The 18,726-nt window shown below is 38.3% G+C and overlaps 1 pseudogene; it reads left to right on the top strand.

Annotated features, from left to right (window-relative positions):
* The window catches only part of LOC149393051 (homospermidine oxidase-like), a 64,493-nt pseudogene extending 58,350 nt beyond the window's left edge, over positions 1-6,143 (top strand).
* Positions 6,144-18,726: the final 12,583 nt, after the last annotated feature.

The raw sequence follows: 18,726 nt of genomic DNA, 5'->3' as shown, positions 1-18,726 counted from the left end.
TGAACTGCAAAGACAGTACATAATTATTCAAGGAACAATTCAGGGAATAATTCAGTGTGCACGCTATTGTATAGTCGGACACCATAATACTTGTCAAATTAAAATCGGTAGTTCAAAATTCAAATACACGAGTCTTACCAACTGTCACAGCTTCATTGATCATGTGTCGAAAGTGCGGCGACTTCACTTTGGCGGCTGGTATGTTCTCGTGGATGGTGTAGCTGCTTGTCCTAGACGTTGCTTCAATTTAGGATTCGTGATTTCCGGGATCGTAGGTTGTCGTCCACTATCTGGCCGAAAATGAGGTGGTGGTGGTGGTGAAATCCCGGAACCCCCACTAGGGCCAGATCTCCAAGCATCCGGCTGTGTTTCTTGAAGGCTTCTTTTAAGAGCTTGCATCATATCACGTTCGTATTGTTGGTCGGGGTCAAGCTCTACGTGAGTCGGACCGAAGCATCCGGCCAAGTGCTCGTCTACGGTTTCATCAAGGACGGCCTTACTTTTCTTCTTTTGGACAGTCGCCGCTTGTAATGCTAACATCTCCTTGCGTACTTCTGAAGGAACACTCGGACATTTTTTCACGTTTTTCTTCGGATCGTTTCCACTTAAGTGTAACTTCATCCGATGTGATCCCCCTGGTAACGTGCCCACAATAATTGCACGTGAAGTGGTTCGGATTTGTTGCAACTGGGGTGCAATGCTTACGAACTCCTTCCTCGCTCATCTTCGATATACCTGCATATTGAATTTCAACATATCATCAAATTGAATTCACACTACTTTCATTTCAATTCAAAACGTAACAACTTCATTTCATAATCTAATGTAAACATGTCAAAAAATTTATTTCAAGATATCAATAAATTGAATTCACACTACTTTCATTTCAATTCAAAACGTAACAACTTCATTTCATAATCTAATGTAAACATGTCAACAAATTTATTTCAACATGTCCATAAATTCATACTCTTGACTAATTTCATTTCTAGCATATACATGATAACTAAATTTCAATTCAACATTTCTACGTCTAACACATAACCTTACTTAAAAACATAAATAAAAAATTGAAATTCTGTTTTTTCAGTTGCCGAAGAAATTCAAGGTTCGTCGGAAAAAATGGTGTTTCGCCGGAAAAATTCAAGGTTTGTCGGAAGTTCACCAAAAAATCTGAAAAAATATATATGATAGATCATCACATTACAAACAACATTCATGAAGAGGATTATATGAAAAAAAAATCAAATTACTCAAGAAATTGAAGATGCAAGTTTCAGAATCTAGGGTTTAAAAACGACCTGGAATTTCCTTAAAATCGGAGGAAATTCGTCGACAATTTGTTGATTTATAACTTCAGCTTGACGAAATTGATGGAAAGTCGCCGATTGCTATGGAATTTCGCCGACAACAGACTCGTCTTCTTCACAGCCGAAACTCGTTTCTTTTTTTCTTTTCCTTCGATTTTCGTCTACTCTCGAGGAAACACTGAGGCTTTTATACAGAATTTTGAACGACAAACGACGGCAGAAAACGACCGAAACGGCATGTCGTTTCCTTGAAATTCGAACGACAAAAATGAAGGAAACGACTTTGAGCATTCCAACCTCTTGGGGCTTATTTCAGCCCATAGCGCCTTCTTCAGCCTCAAGATTTTTGTCTTCTTCTCCCTTGACTTCGTAGCCTTATGGTTGCTTGATCTAGACTTCTTCATCAAGGACCCCTATTTAGGAATGCCGATTTGACATTCATTTGATGTATCCTCCATTTGTTTTGAGCTTCCAATGATATGATTTGTCTAACAGTTTCTAGTCGAGAAACATGAGTGAATAACTCGTCATACTCGATGCCGGTTCTTTGGCTGTAGCCTTTTGCCACTAATCTTGCCTTGTAACTCTAATCTTGCCTTGTAACTTTTAACTTTTCCTATGGAGTTCTTCCTTGACTTGTACACTCACTTGACACTTATCGCCTTGTCCCCTTTTGGAAGTGAATCTAACTCCCAGGTATCATTCTTCTTTATCTTCTTGATCTCTTCATCCATGACATTTCTCCGTCTTCTTTTCCAAAGCTTCTTGAAAGTTCCAAAGCTTCTTGAAAGTTCAAATGCCTGACGTTATTTGCTTTTTTGAACGTTATTATGGTGATATTATGTGGCGTCACACTGAGACCGAGATCCCGAATAGACTGGAAAATGTGTCAACTTAATTGCATATCTATAAAATAGTCCCTCGCATAAACAACTAAAATATAGTTATAAGCTTAAATAACTTGGTATCCATTTAAACTATAATTTAATTGCTTTAATTTATACAAATAAAAAGATTTTAAGATAGAAAGAAAAAAGTTGTGAGCATTTTAGGTTATAGATTTTAAAAGGATTAAAATGCTACCAAATATTTAACTTAAGGACAACTTTTTACTAATACACAGTTTGAAGAAACTTTTTGTACTGTTAAACTATGAAATTATACCTGTTCCTAACTACAAAATCCTTTTGTTATCATTTTTTTAGGAGTATTGTAATTTTTGAGTTTTTTTTTTAAATAATTTAAGAATATACACATACTTTAGGACTTGGGAAAAAATATTAGAATGCATTATAATTGTAAATAATTAAAAGAATTGAAAATACTAAATATGGTTTTTCAACTGTCCAGTAGAATAAATAGCTGAACGACCAACTATTTGATGCAGGACAAAACAGACATGCAATAAATGAAATAGAAAAATAGTAAATGACATATAAATTTGGTAATCCAAATTGGTGATAAAGCACCTATTATAAAGGGTGTTGTATGCCCAGGGCCCGGCTTTAGACATCTTGAGGCTTAAAGCAAAAATTTGAGAATTGACCTTTTTTTTCTTAATCCATTCTAAGAGATGTATCAGAGAAAATAATGATTTCATCATAAACCTCATAATTCAAAGTGTTGTCTTAAATATAATAAGAAACAGTAATATTTTTTTTTTCATCTTTATAATGTGTCAACTTATTAAAGTTTTTTATACTTCCACCTTTCTAATCTTTATTATTTATAGTTCCAGTTTTCTCTCCAACCCACTGAGAAAAATAAAACAACAAATTTCATTGAACTGTGAAAAAAATCGTCTCATGCAGATCGAATTTGAAGAGAGGGATATGTTGTTTTGTCCTTGACCATATTTTTCTAAGAGCCCAACAAAAAGAACAAATTTACGTTTAGAATGATTTCACTTAGAGACGTGAAAAGTTTTTGATATAAAATGAGGGAATGATGTTCTAAGAGCCCAAAATAATCATGTAATGTTTTTCAATCTTAAAAAAATAATGGGCATTTTCCTGATAAAGAAACAAAAAAATTAGTCTTCCTTCAAATATGGACCTAAAGCACTTCCTTTAAATATGGGCCTAAAGCAAAAGCTTTAAGACCCTTATACTTAAGCCGAGCCTATGTATGCCTCATGGTGAAAATAAATTATCTATAATAATTTAAGGTACAATGACTTAAACATACAAATTAGCCATCTCTTTTAACTTCCAATGAACTGCAATTCAAGCTCCCCTTAGATCATATATATATATATATATATATATATATATATATATATATATATATATATATCTCGACCGTCTCTCGGAGATCGTCACAGCGACAGAAATGTAAATACACACTATGATCAAGTCTCAGACTCAGTTGTCGATGAAGAACTCATAAGGAAAAAAAAAACAGCATATGTGACTAAAACGAGTTCATTGAACGATAAACCAAATCCAATGTGACCAAAACTTTATGAGGATTTTGTTAGAATCAGTAACAAAATCTTCCATGAGGCAGTAGAACGATAAACCAAATCCAATCCAATCTCTAAAGATCTCGGAACCCAAAATATGAGGATGTTTTTAGTTCGATTATCGCCGGAATGAACACGTGATCAAAGTGACCCACTTGACTTGAACAAGTAGTTGAACAAAGTCTTAAACAACATAAAAATGTTCTAAAATAATAAAATATGCCACTAACGAATTAATTATCAAAAAATGTATATATCCCTACACATTTTCAAGACAAACTTATGATTGATCTACTTGTATTATGACACTAATTAATTAGGTGCCCAATTTTCTTTAAACTTTGCATTTCGAACTAAAGTTTCGCCTCCTTATCCAATTTTCCTATAACAAATAATTTGATGGTTTTGCAGGTAAGAGAGGTAAGGCCAGATGTGACCCTAGTGGTCAGAACGGTAGCAACAGTGTTCAACTATGACTACATTATGGATTGGGAATTCAAACAAACTGGATAATACCACCACATATAAAATTAGAGTGAATTATCCTTTGTAAATTTGGAGTAAAAGGAACAAATTACACTCACAAAGGCAAAATAGCAGAGGAAGTTTATGGCACACTTATAGCTGAAAACACAATTTGGAGTATACCATGACCACTTCCTCTCATATCGCCTTGACGTTGACGGTGAGTCATACTCATCTGTCATGTCCAAAATGAAAACCACAAGAGTGACCAACAAAAAGTCACCAAGGAAAAGCTATTGGACGGTCGTGTCAGCGAGACCGCGAAGACCGAGCGTGACGCGATGATCGATCTCGGCTCTTCGGGGCCGTCCGATATCGTAGTTGTGAACCCGAACAAGAGGACAAAAGTGGGCAACAATGTGGGGTACCGTCTGATCCCAAAATCGGTGGCGGGCCAGCTTTTATCGAACGACGATTATCCGTGGCGCCTTTACAAAGCATAATGTTTGGGTTACGCCTTATAATAAGTCAGAAAAATGGGCAGGAGGAATGTATGTTGACCAAAGCTATGGAGATGATACTTTAGCTATATGGAGCCAAAGGTAATTGAAGTACTTACTATTCTTTAAATTAAATTTTTTTTTTACACCCCGTGCCCTTGAACGTATTGAGATTTGGTAAACTAGCGACTACATTTTATTAAATATGCATTGGTAGTCCTTGAGCCTTAAATTTTAGCACATGTAACCCTTTTGTTTAATTTTTGCACATGTGACATTTTGATTTTTCATGACCCTTTTTTTTTAACTTCCGACTAAGGTGGCCTTAATTTTAGGGTAAAATAATTAGTTGAATGTAAAAAAACATAACCACGTAAACGATATTAGGTGGTGATCATATTTGCGTATGAACTAAATGTTGCACACTAAATATAAGGTCCCTGCTCGCATACTTGAAATTCCGTGAAAAACCGATGTAACTTAAGAGAAAGTGCACATTAGTGTTAAGTTGTCAAATTCAAGGAGTGCAAAAAAAAAAAAAATAAATAAATAAATAAAAAGAACGACCAATCCACCACAACCAGTCAAATTAATTTAAGTCTTACTTATTAGTGAGCTATCATAGAGCTGGGTTAACTAATAAATTTATCCCCTAGTGCAGATATCAAATCATACGTGGACCGTGTGATTGGAAGGAACATAAACATTATTATTTTAGATAATTTGTACTAAAATGACAAAAATGTTTATTTACACATTTATTATTAACTTGTCACAAAATACTAGATTTCGTGACAAGTTTTTCATAAAAATAAAAAATAAAAAGGTGGGATTTTCTAACAAAGATGGTAATAGATGTGAAAAAAATTATTTTGGGTAAAAAAATATTAAGATGCTAATATTCATGTCCAATCTTTGTGGTTTCAAACCCTGGACCCGACTTGCTGTCAGGACGGTCCTCCTTAGCTATTTGGGCCTACGATTGGATTTTTCCTTTAAAAAACAAAAATATTCTTGTTTTATAGAAGGCATATGTACATGTTCTAGATTATATATAAAAAGTTAAAAGCTAATTATAAAAGCCAATTAATGAACTGTTTTTCTTTTCTTTCTTATGCTACCAATCAAAGTGTGAAGTGAAAGATTGAAAACAAAACTAATGAGATTGTGTATGTAAATTTGTAATATTTGAGGAACTGGGAGATAGAGAACAGAGATATTGTGTTGTGGTACACGTTGGGGTTTCATCATATTCCTTACCAATAAGATTTTCCGGTGATGCCAACATTGAGCAGTGGGTTTGAGCTTAGGACCACGAATTTCTTCGAGAGAAACCCTATGCTCAAAGTTAAGCCAACTGAGCCTATCAAGTTGCCAAATTGCTCAGCATCAACTGTGATATGATGCATAAAAATGTTAGTATTATGGGCAGTTTATTGTTTAGAATCTGGTTGAAATCATAATTATTGCATGAGACACTCATATTATGAGTTATTTCTATTTTGAGTATTGTACGAGACTATAACAGATATTATGATTTATGTTGTATTTTGAATACTGTTTGAATTATTTGACTTTGTGTTTAGGCTTTTTTTTCAGCTTTTTTTTTTATGTTTTTTATATTTACTATTTAATATGAAATTTGTTGGTATACTTATTGGTATCTTGTATATCAATAAATTTGGGCTAAAAATGGATAGCAGTATCTAAATTAATAGAGTTAATCAATATATATATATAGTCGATATATTTGTGAAATCATAATCTCACTGTCTATTAATACTGGGATTAAAAGTTGCGCTTTATTTACTGGTCGCTCAGATCTATGGCAATAAAGCGATAAAGGAGCAAGAGCAACCATGTCTGACTAAAATTTTTCATTTGCTTTAATGTTTTGACCAAAAAAGTATTATAATTTAATGTTCCACATGGTGATGGATGATTAAACACAGAGGGTTTACAATTTTATCCAATCATTTTGTGTTCTGACTTGTGGAATAATTCTCATGTGGATGATTTAGAATGAAGTAATTGTTTGTAAAGATGAGCACAACGTTAATAAAATCTTGTTACGTATGTTGTTAGCTTATTCTTTAGTTAAAGTCTGTTTGGTAAGATGTTTTGTAATATATTCTCTGATATATTGAGACATCTTGTCCACTGTATGTAGAATTGTATTTTTGGCGAGTTTCATGTTTCGCTAAAATACTTCCCAGAAGACCTTTTACATTCATCTTCTCCGCATGAATGAGTAAGGAAATCCTAATTCGACTTCAGAAGTGTTGAATACTATAAAAGCCAAAGGTTTCACCCTTAATAGTCTCGACACATTCATTCACACTTTTAGGGTTTGTTGTGATTAAATCACACACGCAAGCGTACGCGTCGTCCAAGTAATATAAATATGGAAGTATCGAGTGTCGAACCCACAAGTACTAGAAAAATTAACGATATACTATGACTCGTAGCGAATTGATTCCAAAGTAAAATAGAAGTGGTTTGATACGAATAACAAAATTAAATTTTTAAAAAAAAGGCAAAATTAAACACGGGTTTTCAATAAAGAGAAAGTAGGGGTCACGATTTCACCGGAACTATCTAGGTCGGGGGTTTCATGCTTGAACAACAAAATCTACCCATATGAATGCTAATATCACTATCAAGAATACTAACTAACCTCTCTCGAGTGTTCTAGCCTAGCCTCTAATGGTATTCATAATCATCAACAGACAACGAACAATAATAAACAACATTAAGATGAATAATGACAGGAAAACATAATTCATATTAATTAAATTGATGTTCAACAAATATTTAAATGACTAACGATAAATAAAAAAAGAAGGAAGAAAGATGAACAATTGGTTTGAGTTCAAGAGACTCGTCGGAGGCGTCGATTCCCACGAAGAACACTTTATCTCTTCACAAAAGCTCTCCAAAGTAGCCAAACACAGTAAGAGAAAACTTAAAATAAAAAAAAAAGTGTGGTTTTAGGTTACATGATATATATATATATATATATATATATATGCATAGGCTTAAGGTTGATATCAGATCAAAATTGGGCCTTTGGACGAGTTCCAAGGCCCAAAACCGTGAAATACGAAAAGGAAATCCATCAAACTCTAGAAACTATGCGCCGCGCGCTAGTTTTCTGTAGGACTTCGCGGTGCGCAAAGATTTGCTGGAGGAGTTCCGAAGGTGCCGATGAACTGCACGGTGCGTGGGCTTTTGAAATTGCGTTCCTAGGCTTTGAAGACTTTGTTTCGTCTCGTTTTAGCTCTCAAATGTTCCCGAATAACTCTACTCGGCTTCAAAGATCCACGGCTCTCAAATATCATATTTTACTTGAAATATGGCACGAAATTCGAAATAACCATCAAACAGACCTAAGAACAGGCTAGATTCAAGTCGAAAGAGAGTTGAATCGTACGTATAAAACATACTCATCAGGGATCTTAGACGTGTACGATCGGTGGACTGTGAAGCTATTGGTGTAATGTGTGTGGTTTAATTCTCTACACACTGTTCCAAACATATTGAGTGATAGAGAGTTTTATGGGTTCTGTGATTTTCGTGATTAAAGTTTTCACGAGCATTGACATCGAAGAATATCAAACGTTGGAAGAGTGTTTGAGAGTGGAATTGAGGGGATCTCAGATTTAGGGGGAGCCTGATCTGGAATTCACGGGTAGTAATAGGAAAAGGGCCTAGAAGCGGGGATCCTTCTTATAAGTCCATTGTCGTACGATTGATTACTTTTCATATAGTTAATTTCTTTTCCACTCGGCACACTTAGTTACCTTCAGAGTAAGTGACGTTGCACCGAACTAAGTTACCATTCTTGTGTCATTTACTTTTACGCACTACATTGTGTTTGACATTTTGTCTCTGACTATATAGAATTTTAATTGGTATCAAAGCGGGCACCTAGGTCTTAGGGTGCATTCCTTGAATTGTTGACCGTTTTTGTTTTTGATGGATAATGCCAGAGAAGGCGGATCTGTTAATCCACTTGTTCTTGACGAGACGAATTATGGGTGCTGGAAAGCGAAGGTGTGTCCTTTTCTTAAGTCAGTTGACAACAAGATATGGAAAGCTGTTATCAATGGCTAGACTGCTACCACTGTCAAATATGATAAATGTGTGGTCGTGTCCACCAAAGCCGAGAATGACTAGGATGCTGTAGAAGATGAGGCTGCTCTTGATAACTCTCGCGCTTTTAATGTTGTTAACAATGGTGTTGACAAAAATATTTTTAGACTCATAAATACATGTAAGAGTGTCAAGGAGGCATGATAGATTCTTGAACTTGCATATGACGGGACTTCTAAAGTGCGTAGTTCGTGACTCTAGCTTCTTACCACTAAGTTTAAGGCCATGAATATGCTTGAAGAAGAGATGATTTCTGAGTTCAATGTGCACATCCGTGACATTGCTAATGAGTCACTTGGAGTTCCCATGAGTGATGAGAAACTTGTTCGAATGATCCTGAGATCTCACCCTGAAAGATTCGCGATGAAGATAAATGTTATTGAAAAGTGCATGATCTCTCTCAGATGAATGTTTATGAGCTATTTGGGTCTCTTATGACTCATGAATCGTCTCTTTCCAAACTTGAAAAGAAGAACAAGGGTTTGGCTCTCAAGTACTTTGTCTCTGATTAGAAGGATCAGGTATATTCTGAAATCGATGATGATGTTAATGACACTATTGCTATTCCTGTCAAGATATAATAGGGTGATGAGGAGACGACAAAATGTCTGGAAAGAATGTCTCGCCTGTTGTCAGAGACAATCAGCCTCTATAACAATATCAGAAAGGAAGAAATTCTAAGAGAACTGTTCATGATGGTGACAAATTCAACTTCAACAATTTCAAATATAAGAGAATTTAGTGTCGCGAATATGAAGGGTACATGCATAATCAGAGGGAATGCCCTAATTTTCAGAGGAAGCAGAAAAGATGCTACAATGCTACTCTTTATGATGATGAGTCTGACGATATTTAATCAGATCAGATGAGCAATTCATTACCTTTACTACCTATATCTCTAATCATAAACTTCCTGACGAAGTTCTTGCTGAAACTTACAAAGTTCTTTACTCTAAATAGATAGAAGAATCACATGTTTTGGAGAGGAAAATAGGATGACTGAGTCTCTCACAGAGGACAAAATCAAGTTGTTGGAGACTATTGTTGATTTGAAGCATGAAGTAAGTAGTCTTAACTCACAACTTGAGAAAATGACCAAATATGTGAGAACGCTGAACTTTGGAACAGATAATCTTAACAAGATTTTCACAATTGCGAAGCCTACGAAGAACATGAAGGGTCTAGGCTACACTCATAGTGCTTCCAGCTCCAAGACAACATTTGTTCCTCCCTCTCAAAAGGGAACTAGACAGATGGCTCCCAAAATTTCACAAACATTAGACACTGACATGCGTCACCAAATTTTTGAACATCAGTTTGATTTTAGATCAATGAGGTTCCAGTCAACAAAACTCGTTGGATATGCCATTATTGTGGTCACCATGGTCACATACGCCCTTTTTGTTGTCGTCTGTGTTATGCCGTTATTTTCACATGGTGTAAATAACACCCAAGTAAAAATAAAACATCAAGCCCATACACAAGGTCCAAGCCCACAATCAAATTCACGCGCCAAACTCCGAGTCAACACTCATAAAATGTCTTTCAAAAGAGACTCTCAAAAAATGTTTTCAAGCGAGACTTCTTGACAAATCTTCAAGACAAAACCACAAAAATGACCACCCGATCGGCCAAAGAAAATGACCACCCGGTCAGCCAAAAAAGAAGACCATCCGGTCATCTTCACTCGGTCAAGACCACCCGGCCATCTCCACTCGGTCAAAATCACCCGGTCATCTTCACTCGGCCAAGACCACCCGGTCATCTTCACTCGGCCAAGACCACCCGGACATTTTCACTCGGCCAATATCACCCGATCATCTTCACTCGGCCAAGACCACCCGGTCATCTTCACTCGGCCAAGATCATTCGGTCATCTTCACTCAGCCAAGACCACTCGGTCATCTTCACTCGGCCGAAATCACTCGGTCATCTTCACTCGGCCAAGATCACCCGGTCGTCTTCACTCGGCCAAGATCACCCGGTCGTCTTCACTCGGTCAAGACCACCCGGCCATCTCCACCACCCAATCAAGTACTTTTCACCAAACTCTTGGCTCCTATAAATACCCCACTCATTCACGACACAAGGTAAGTTTCTCTCAACTTGTCAAAACTCTACAAAAATCACACCACCATTTTCTCTCTCTAGAAAACATAGAGACAAGTACAAATCGTTTACCAAAAACACAATACAACACGACTAATGTTGAGCATCAGAGAACGCGCCGAGGGAAAACCTTCCGCGTCCCTCTAGATTCATGTTTTCTTGTGGTTAGGTGAAAGTGCAAGGATTCGAAGACCCGACGAAGAACGCGAAGAACGTGGAAGATTCAAAGACCCGGAGACTCGAAGATCCAAAGACCCGGACACTAGAAGATTCGAAGAACACGTGAGAAACATGAAGAACATGGAAGATTCAAAGGGTTGAAGACTCAAAGAAGCAAAGCCTCAAGAACTCAACGAAGAACATGAAAGATCCCAAGATCCGAAAACTCAAGGACTCGGAAACCCGAAGATCCGAATAACACAAACACGACGAGAAGAGAAGAACTTCACCAAACTCAACCTACGTGCGGTCATAGGGTCCGGACCTAGATCGAACCACGGACGGTTCTTAGTGCTAATCCAAAAACGCGATTAATAGTATGTATGAAAGGAATCTCCATCGCCCTCAAATCTCCAATAGACGTCAGTTTGTCAATCTTCTAACAAACACAAAGTTCGGAGAGTCAACGCTGGTTATCGGGCTAACATTGCCTACACCTCTCTTCGTGCTTCATCTACTGAAGATTGGTGTTTTGATAGTGGATGTTCCTGATATATGACAAGTGTTAAAAAGCTATCTAACATATGTAAAGCCCTACTCAAATTTTGATGTTACCTTTAGTGATAGAGGTGAAGGTAAAATTATTGCTAAAGGTCAGTAAACTATATTGGTCTCTCTTGTTTGAAAGCTATCTTATTAGTTGATGGTCTTATTACTAACTTAACCACTATTAGCAAACTTTGTGATCAAGAATTGCTTGTTAACTTTACTCGTGAGGAATGTACTGTATTGTGTCTAACAAGCAATAGGTTGAGCTTATGAAGGGAATTCGATCCCCTGATAATTGCTACATGTGGTCCTACAACAAAGATTCCCAAAGTCAACCATGCATCATCTCTAAGGTTGATGAAGCTAAACTGTGGCATAAAAAACTTGGCCATCTTAATCTAAGAAGTATGAAGAAGATCATAATTGAGAAGGCTATTGTTGGTATTCTTGAGCTCAAGGTTGAAGAAGGAAGAATCTGTGATGGCCACCAAGTTGGAAAACAAGTTAAAACGTCTCATAAGATGGTACAACATTGTACCACATCTCGTGTTCTGGAGCTTCTCCACATGGATCCCATGGGTCCAATGCAGGTGGAAAGTCTTGGAGGAAAATTATATGTCATTTGTCTGCGTTGGATATTACAAAAATAGTCGAGCTTGTCGTGTCTTTAATAAGCGGACTAAATCTATGATGAAACCTACTAATGTCATGAAAATTGATAATCTTGATGTTTCTGTAAGCTTTGTTGATTAGGATGATAGACCTCTTTCTAGTACAGATGTCAAGAATGATGCTGCTAGCAATCTGGGTGACAATGATACTGTAGAAGATGTTTCTGCTGATCAGCACAACTCCGATGATGAAGAGGACATGGTTACTAAGAGTAGAGGCCCTTCCACTAGAATTCAGAAAATTTATCTTGTTGGTGAAGTCCCTCGTGCGTATATGTGTACAAACTCAAAAAGGCTTTTTACGGGCTCAAGCTAATCCCTCGTGCTTGGTATTAGAGACTCACTAAATTTCTTGTTTAGAAGGGCTATGTTCATGGATGAGTTGCAAGACTCTTTTAGTTAAGATAGAAAAAGGAAGTCTCGTGATTGCTCAAATATATGTCGATGACATAGTATTTGGAGGAATTTTTACCAAGATGATGGATCATTTTGTCCGACAAATGCAAGCAGAGTTTGAAATAAGCATGTTGGTGAGCTCAACTTCTTCCTTGGGTTTCAGATCAAACATATGGGGGGTGATATTTTTATCTGCCAAAACAAGTATGCCAAAAATATTGTGAAGAAGTTTTGTCTTGAAAAGGATCTCACAAACATACTTCTGATGCCACACACATCAAGCTCACCAAAGATGACCAGGGAGAAGCTGTAGATCAACATATGTACAAAAGTATGATTGGAAGCTTGCGCGACATGTCATAATATAACCTACTCTTTTGATGTTTATGCTCGCTATCAAGCAAGCTCCAAGGTTAGTCATCTTACTCCGGTCAAGCATATCATAAAATACATTTCTGGATCTGTTGACTATGGACTAATGTATTCTTTTGATAAAATTTCACTTTAGTGAGATATTGTGATACTGACTGGGCTAAAAGTGCCGAGGATAGAAAGAATACTTCTGGTGGTTGTTTCTTCTTGGGGAATAACTTGATCTTCTGGTTTAGCAAGAAAAAGAACTGTGTTTCATTGTCCACTGCAGAGGCAGATTATATTGCTGCAGGAAATAGATGCACTCAATTTATGTGGATGAAAAAAAATGCTTGCTTGGTATGTCGATTTCTAAATATTGGTTTTTTTTCGCTTTCATTACGAATATTGGTTGTTTTGTACATGCTTAGTATTGCCTTTTTACTATACGATAATTTTTAAAGGAAGTTTTGGCTGTTTAATATCTCTATTCGGCTCATATTGCAACGCAATTCTTTGTCTGATGGACGATTCGCCGTGCTTCTTGCAGCGGATCTGCTTCTACAACCCCGCGCTGAGAGAGCACGAGCTTATCGAAACCTCATCGGGCATCCTTGACAGAAATTACAGTTGCTCTAGCTGGGGTTTCGGCCACGACCCCAAAACCGACGACTACAAGTTCGTGAGGCTATTGTCGGACGAGTCGGCCCACGGGGTGTGCAAGGACGAGGTGTACACTCTGCGAACTGGCTGGAGAGACATCAAACTCCACAGGTAAAGGTGTTCACTTGATCCGGTTAAAATTATTATTACATGGTTAACCAATCAATTTTTTTTGTTCGTCTTTATCTACAGGCGTTGGAGCGTCACGCTGAGCGGGGCGTATCTGAAAGGCCATTTTTATTGGCAAGACTACGTCCGGAAGAACACTCTGGTGTGGTTCGACATGTCCGACGAGAGCTTCGGGACCGTCGATCTTCCGTGGCGCGACCATCAGTGGACGTGGGCGATGCTGCTCCTCGTGTGGAAGGGCTCGCTCGTCTTCTTCAACTTTTCGGGTATTTTCGAGATGTGGGTCATGGACGGAGAAGCCGGTGGTTGGTCCAAATATTTTAGGATCGGACCATTGTCGAGCGTCCAACTTCCGATAACATTTTTGGAAGGACGACGATCTGTTGATGGAGGGAAAAGACGGGAGTGTCGTCTCCTACAATTTCACTACCAAACAACTCACCAACTTCCCGATTCCGATAGCTGCCTTGGAATGTACTACTTACAGAAGTTTGTATTCCGAGACACTAGTGTCTGTCAAGCCCCGTGATATGAAGATATGAAGAAGAGACGACAGTGATATACAAATCAAGAGATTGGGAGTGAAACTGTGCACATTTGGACTGCCATCATTTGTAATAGCATTCGGGGATATATTTTGATACCATATTATTACAATTCATCAGAGTGTGCCTTGCAATTTAGGCAAGCAAGTATATATCCATATTAGGAAGCATTTAGGTACTAAAAATTCATTTGTGGGATTTATTGAAACCAGGTCATTAGCGTTATTACATAAGCGAGTTCTTAGCGTATGTCATTATTTTTCTTACTAGAAAAAACGACACGTGATTACAAAAAGGACATAAAAAGACCAGGGAAACAAACGACTTAGGCCCGACAGCTGCCAAGAATTTAAATTCGAGGACTGTTAGTGCAAAAAAAAAATAGGGACTAACCTAACATAACCAGTTTACAAACCATTCATGTAAATAAATCTCTCTAAACGTATTTTTTGAGTATATTTGTTTTGCATATAGAATTAAAACTATTTTTGGTACGGTCATGTTCTTGAAAATTACAACACAGCAAGACCTCGGTGAGGCATAGGCTATGCCGTGTGAACTCGTGTCCATACACAATCCTAGTTAGCAAAAAGGTCATGACTCGTGACTAGCTCAAGAGCTTGAAAGAAATGTTAGTGACTCACAAGGCTCTACGTTGTCAAATGCGACTCCTTGACTATGGTTTGTGACTTAAGGTCTTATTACTGATTAGGGAGAGCCTTTTATAGGGCTTGGACAGCTAATAAACTTATCCCCATTGACCAAGGTTCAGGTCACCTGACCTGCGTTGATTTTAGGATGCATGGATATCTAGTGGAAATATCAAATCATGGTTGGACTTGGAGCGAAACGGGTGTTGGTTGATCCTTATTAAAGTATCATGGAGTTCCATCTTAAAACCATTTCCCAATAAGATGAGTAACTCATGACATTTATAAATAGCACAAATGATACATCCACAGTCGATGTGGGATTTCCTGATACACCCCCCTCACGCCGAGGATTGAACAACTGTTGCGTGAAGTTTGTAAAAACGGGAGGGCCCAACATCGAGAATGAGTTTAGCTCTGATACGATATTAAAGTATCATGGGGTTTCATCTTAAAACCAATTGGCAATATGAGGAGTAACTCATGACCTTTATAAAGAGCACAAAGTATACATCCTCAATCGATGTGAGACTTCCTGATATCGTATCTAGTAGAAATATCAAATCATGGTTGGACTTGGAGCGAAACGGGTGTTGGTTGATCCTTGAAAGTCACTGAGGGTCTTTATTAGGGGAATTGGAGATGAATATTACTATTTTCGAAGATTTATATTAATATAAAATAAAATTATTTTTCTACACATATGCTACAAAATGTCACAAAATATTGGATCTTATGATGAATTTTTCATAAAAAGAGATTTGGTGATAAGTTTATGGGATTTTGTGACAAGTGTAGAAATAGATTTGAAAAAAAAAACAATTTTGATTGATTTATTAGCCAAAATAATATATCGAAGATACTTATATACGTCCAATTAACCTTATTGTCCCGGTTAGGGTAGCCTTTTGACAACTTAAGGTGACCGAGGCCTCAAATCTAGGCATGTAACCTGAACCCGTCAACCCGAGGAAACAGGTCGTCCAATCCGCCCCACTGACCCGGCGGTGCCCATCCGAACAGACCCGACCAGTTTCGGGGTACACCAAACCAACCCTCTGATCCTCGTTGGACCGTTTCGATTATCATCGGTGGAACAGCGGGTCGCACCAACCAAACCCGTCATCAAGAAGCTCTTTCCGTTTCATCCCACTGCTTTTGTTATTACGTTGTTTTGTTGGCTCTATTTTTTAGTGCAAGTAGTATGGAAAGATGTCGGATGTTATGTTTCATCTTCTGGTTTGACATCTTTCCTCGTGTGTGCAGACAGTATTTCAGGCAAGTTTCCAGTTTCGACAGATTGCTTCGCTGGTGAATTTTTGCTGAGTTATTGCCTTGCTGCTGTCTTCATTACAAGATATCTGCCTCGCTGGAGCCTTCATTGCAAGATATTCTCCGCTGCTATCTTCATTGCTCGAATATTCTCTTTGATGGAGTCTTTACATTGAGATATTCGCTTGAGGCCGGGTAAGGAAACCCGAGATATCTTCCAGGATTGTCCAGCTGCTATAAAAGCCGTGTGCTCTCCCTTAGCAGCTTCGACACTTTTGATCAAACACTCAGAGCTCTTAGACGTGCAAGACCGGCGGACTGGGAGGCTGTGTGTTTTGGTTTTAAGTGGTGTACTCTCTCAAACACTATTCTACAGATTGAGTGTATGTGAGTTTTGGGTTCTTGTGCTTTTCGTGATTGAAGGTTCACGTGCTTCTGAAGACTGAAGGTCAACCGAGCCAGGAGGTTGCTCGAGGGGTGGAATTGAGACGGAGCTCAAATTCAGGGGGAGTCCCTGTCTAGGTGATCACTGGTAGTAATAGTCTCTAGGTTTTATTGATTTGTTGATTGTAATCAGATATAACCTTGTGTGTACTATTGACTACAAGATAGTGAAAATCCTTTCCACTGGCAGCGTGCCCCCAGACGTAGGTGTGTTTCACCGAACTGGGTAACCATATCCTGTGTACTTTATTTCTGCACCTTTGTTGTTTATCCATATCTGTGTTCAAGCAAGTTGTCGGACACATTGTCAACACATTGTGTGCGACATCTTGCCCTTGCAACTAATCAGAATTTCAATTGGTATCAGAGCAGGCACCTTGATCTCTTAGGTGGTTTCCTGTATTTTCTTTCTGATTGCCTATTATGGATAGTTCCCGAGAAGGAGGTTCTGTCAATCGCCCTCCAGTACTCGACGGAACCAACTATGGATATTGGAAGGCACGCATGACCGCCTTCTTGAGGTCCCTGGATAGTCGAACATGGAAAGCTGTGATACATGGGTGGGAAGCTCCTGTGACTACTGATGACAAAGGAGCCCGTACTGGAACCAAGCCGGAAAAAGACTGGACCCCCACTGAGGATGAGGCTGCCCTTGGTAACTCCCGTGCTCTCAATGCTATATTTAATGTTGTTGATAAAGATGTTTTCAGGTTGATAAATACTTGCACTACTGCCAAAGAGGCCTGGGAAATCCTCGCTGTTGCCTATGAGGGAACTACAAAGGTCCGGGAACAAAAACTTCAGTACCTCACAACCAATTTCGAAGCTCTCATGATGCTCGAAGACGAAACTGTCGCTGAGTTCAATGTTCGCATTCGTGATCTCGCCAATGAATCTTATTCTCTCGGAAAACCCATGACAGATGAAGATCTTGTTCGAAAAACCCTGAGAGCTTTGAGCCCCAGATTCAAGATGAAAATCACGGCCATTGAGGAAGTGCATGACCTAAAGACGTTAAAATTCGACGAATTAATGGGATCTCTCATGACGTTTGAACTCTCTCTTCCTAAGGTGGAAAAGAAACAAAGAGGGATGGCCCTCAAAAGTTCTGTCCATGAACCGAGGGATCAGGTATATTCAGACTCTGACAATGATATTGATGATACTATTGCTATGCTTGCAAAAAACTATGGCAGGGTCATGAAAAGACTTAATCAGATGAATGGGAAAAATGTCTCACAAGATGTCAAGGACAACTTCCAACAACGTTTCCAGAAAAATACTTATCCTCACAGGAATAGTAAAGGTGGTGAACGATCTGGGAAAGGCAAAGGCATTCAGTGCCACGAGTGTGAAGGATTTGGACATATTCAGAAGGAGTGTCCCAACTTCCTCAAGAGACAGAAAAAGGGATACAACGCTACTCTTTCAGATGAAGAAGATGAAGAGAGCGACTCAGATCAGATAAGTAATTTTGTAGCCTTTACTGCTTCTGTTCATACTCATGAGTCTACTAATGAATTTGGTGAGTGCTCTCAGAAATATGTTCTTGATGATGAACTATCTGACGATGCTATGAATGAAGCCTACAATACCCTTCATACCAAATGGGTTGAGGAATCTCAGATTCTAGACAAACAGGGTGCTCTCATCCTTACCCTGACTGAAGATAAAGCTAGACTTCTCGAGACTATTGTGGATCTAAAGAAGGAAGTCAGTCGTTTGAACGGCGAACTCGAGCACATGACTAAAACCGTTAGAATGCTGAACTCTGGGACTGACAGTCTTGACAAAATCCTCACCATCGGCAAACCCGCGAAGAACATGAAGGGACTTGGATATACCCATGGCGCTTCGTCATCCCAGACTACGTTCGTTCCTCAAAAGCAGACTA

The sequence above is a fragment of the Urtica dioica genome, chromosome 6 (genome assembly GCF_054948205.1).
Source record: "Urtica dioica subsp. dioica isolate 48M chromosome 6, U.dioica_male_clone48M_v1_H2, whole genome shotgun sequence".
NCBI lineage: Eukaryota > Viridiplantae > Streptophyta > Magnoliopsida > Rosales > Urticaceae > Urtica > Urtica dioica.
This window is presented reverse-complemented; position numbering and strand designations above follow the sequence as displayed.